At 41.9% G+C, this 4079-nt stretch overlaps 1 pseudogene; it reads right to left on the bottom strand.

Moving 5' to 3' along the window:
* Positions 1-265: 265 nt before the first annotated feature.
* On the bottom strand, positions 266-840 carry LOC116628547 (annotated as a pseudogene).
* Positions 841-4079: the final 3239 nt, after the last annotated feature.

Genomic DNA, 4079 nt, shown 5'->3' with positions numbered 1-4079 from the left:
CGCACCACCTGCCCCCATACCCCTCATTGAGTCCCGTCACATGCGCAGTTACAGTGAGTCCCGTTTTATCCCCACCAAGACAGGTCTCCCGCAGTCTGGAGGTGAGGTCCCCCCGGCTCTGCGACGGCAGGGGGCCTGAGCAGCGGCTTCAGATACACAGCAGACCCTCTCCGCACCCGGCTCCTTTGGGCTAAAAGAAACTATAGTATTTGAAATCCTATCTCTCCGGGTTCTTGTCTGGCTACAGGCGAAGCAGCAGCCCCTCTTAGTAGAAGGAGATACTGGATTTGCCTGCCTCCAGGCGGGTTGAGGACTTTGTTATGAGAGCGTGGCCTCGGGCCCAACCTGGGCTCATGGCTGTCCCCCGTGGGCATGGGCACCGGCTGCTGGGCGCGGCCCGCTTCTCCAGGGCCTCCCTTCTCACCGGGCTCTTCTCCGGGCGACGAGCTCGTTGCGGCTTTAGGGGCTGATTTGGGGTCTTCTCCCTCACACAAGAACACGTGGTCCTTGGGTTTGTTTGGGTGTGCCAAAGGTGAAGTGGCAGCAACTGGGGACCCAAAAATGTCACTGGTCTTCCCGCCAGGTGGGTTCAGACGCTGTCGAGTCTGCACAGGCGTGGATTCGTCAGATACCGCTTCCTTTCCCCCCTGGAGGATTGGTCCTTTTAGGGATGTTCTGAGGCTCTTCGGTTGGTCCAAAAATATTAGATGCCATCCTATTGGGCCTGCTTGACGGAGCAGCTTCTTCTGGACTTCCAAAAAGATTGCTGGCCTCTCCTCCCGGGGGCTTCATGGCCCTGGAGCCCGCCCGGCCGCCGTCGCTCTCTGGGGCCTGGAACATCGAGGATACACTTTTTTATCATAAATCCAATTCATACTAATTTTAACAAATGTTTAACATTGGGCCAAGTGAGGAGGTTAAATATAAATAACTAGCAACCCTATCATCACTGAAATTCACATTATGTTATATCACTGTATCGGTTTTATGTTAATGTATATACACACATGTACTATATGAATTACATATATGATTCATATAGTATTATTAGACCATATGTACAAATTAGTACCCTGTAATTTTTGTTATTTTTGGTTTTTCTTTTATCTTAAGTACTAACAAGCAGATGAATCTTTCTGATTCTATGACAGGGATGAGATATGATCAGACTTTGCTTTTTAACAAACCCTTTACCAGCTGACCCAACCACAATTCTTGAGCAATGCATCTGATTGGAAATGCCATACCTGTACTATATGTAATAATGTTACATGTTTGGGTCTGCTCATGAGCTCTCTATAGACTTCCTTTTATCTGTATGTCAACCACTCTATCCAAAATTTATAAAATTATAGGTTTATTGAACACTGTATTACCTGGCAAAGTATATCTCACTCCTATAACCACGCTTTGGTTAGATGGTAGGAATATTGTTACTAATACTAGTAATAAACAATAATAAAAGACACCAAAGATTACAGGGCATATAGGAAATAAATTGCTTGCTCTTGACCATGCAGCCAGCAAGTAATACTTCCAGTGTCAAATCCTGATCCTTCTAACCCCAAAGTGAATGTCCCTAACCACCATTTTCAAGTGAGTGTTTTGTGTCAGGCCACATACCAACAAAGGGGAGGGATTCACTTAAGGTCTTGTGGTCAGTTAAAAGGTCTGACAACTGAGATACAGGTTTGATGACTCTCATCTGCTATCTTATTCTTTGTGGGTTTTTTTGTACTGTTTCTTTCTGAGGCTCAATAAGAAATTGCTTTGGGCGCCTGGGTGGCTCAGTTGGTTAAGCAACTGCCTTTGGCTCAGGTCATGATCCTGGAGTCCCGGGATCAAGTCCCGCATCGGGCTCCTTGCTCGGCAGGGAGTCTGCTTCTCCCTCTGACCCTCCCCCCTCTCATGTGCTCTCTTTCTCTCTCTCTCATTCTCTCTCTCAAATAAATCAATTAAAAAAAATCTTAAAAAAAAAAAGAAATTGCTTTACCCATGTCAAACTAGAAAGTACATGGAATGAAAGGAATGATGAGATAAGAGTAAAATTTACTTCTTGCTTCCACATTTGCAGACACATTCTGTTTCAAATTTTCTATTTTCTGGGACAGAAGAATTTTCCCTTAGAATGAGGAACTTCTAAGACTCTATCCAAGAGATGCCATGTAAAAAGATAAAAAGGCATAAGCATAAAAGCATTTCTGAGAGGGGTGCCTGGGTGGCTCAGTCGTTAAGCGTCTGCCTTTGTCTCAGGTCATGATCTCAGGGTCCTGGGATTGAGCCCGGCATCGGGCTCCTGCTCGTCGGGAAGCCTGCTTCTCCCTCTCCCACTCCCCCTGCTTGTGTTCCCTCTCGCTGTGTCTCTCTCTGTCAAATAAATAAAATAAAAAAGATCTTAAAAAAAAACCCCATTTCTGAGAGAACAAATCATAACCTTAAAAGACAAGAAATAAGACAGGTGTCCACCAATAGGGAGCTGGTTGAATAATATAAGGTGGTCACATCCTAGAGTACCATGCAGCTCTTAAGAAGCAATGAAGATTTTTTTTTCCCCTATAATGTTATGCAGTGATCTCCAGGATATACTCTGTAGTGATTAAAATCATGGGGCAGAAAACTGAGCAGAGCTGTTGCTGTCCAGTACAGTAGGCACTGGTCACCATGACTGTTTAAATGTAAGTTAATCAAATTTAGAATAAATTAAAAATTGATGTCCTCAGTCCCACTCACCACATTTCAGGTGTTCCACAGCCACAGGTAACTAATGGCTACTATGTTGGACAAGGAAGACTGACAAAACCAGAACAGAATCTCTAAGCACAATGGGACAACTACGAAAGGAGTAACATACATGTCACAGGATTCCAAAAAGAGAAGGAAGAAAGGAACAGAAGAAATATTTGAAAAAAACTACTAAGATTTTCCCCACCTTAATGCCAGACAACAAACCACAGACCCAGGAAGAGCAGAGAACACCAAGCTTGACATACGCCCCCCAAAATTTATACCTTGCCACCTCATTTTCAAACTACAGAAAATCAAAAATAAAGAAAATATCATGAAAGAAGCCAAAGGAAACACCTTCCCTATAGAAGAGCAAAGATAAGAATCATATCTGACTTCTCAGAAAACATACAAGCAAGAAGAGAAAAAGATCCACCAACCTTGACATCTGTACCTGTCAAATTGTCCTTCAGAAGAGACAGAGAAAATAAAGACATTCTCAGAAAACCAAAAATTGAGGAAATGTGTTATCAGTTGACGTGCCTTGCAAGAAATATTAGGAGTTCTTTACAGAGAAAGAAAATGATATAGGTCAGAAACTCAGATTTACATAAAGACTGGAAGAGCTTTGAAGAAGGAATAAGTGAAAGTAAAATAAAAACTTTTCTTTTTCTTATTTTTAATTGATTTAACAGAAAACAGTTTTGTTTGAAATTAGAACATCAAGAATGCATTCAATTGTATATGGTCTTATATAAATATATACACTGATATATTTTATGTGTAAGTGAAATGAGATGAATAACAACAATGATAGCAGGGATAGGAAGAATGAATTTGGATTATTTTGTTATTAAAAATACTTGCTCTATCTGTGAAGCAATATAGTATTATTTGAAAGTGCACATGGATTCGTATATGTATATTGCAAACCATAGGGCAGCCACTAAAAAAGAAGAAAAAAAGGTGTAATTTATATGCTAACAGAAAAGACAAAAATGGAACCATACAAAATGTTGATTTAAAAAACCACAATCACAGAAAAAGAGTGGAGGAAAAAAACAGAGAACAAAGGCAATAAGGAGAAAACAGCAACAGATACGGTTACATATTAATCTCACTATATCAATAATTATTTCAATATCAATGGTCTAAATACAGTAATTAAAAGACAGAGATATCAGAGTTGTTAAAAAAACAAGACCCGGGACGCCTGGGTGGCTCAGTCGTTAAGCATCTGCCTTCTGCTCAGGTCATGATCTCAGGGTCCTGGGCTCCAGCCTCGTATCGGGCTCCCTGCTCGGTGGGAAGCCTGCTTCTCCCTCTCCCACTCCCCCTGCTTGTGTTCCCTCTCT

The sequence above is a fragment of the Phoca vitulina genome, unplaced genomic scaffold (assembly GCF_004348235.1).
Source record: "Phoca vitulina isolate PV1807 unplaced genomic scaffold, GSC_HSeal_1.0 scaffold122, whole genome shotgun sequence".
Taxonomy (NCBI): domain Eukaryota; kingdom Metazoa; phylum Chordata; class Mammalia; order Carnivora; family Phocidae; genus Phoca; species Phoca vitulina.
The sequence above is the reverse complement of the archived record's forward strand: the minus strand, read 5'-3'. Positions and strand labels throughout refer to the sequence as shown.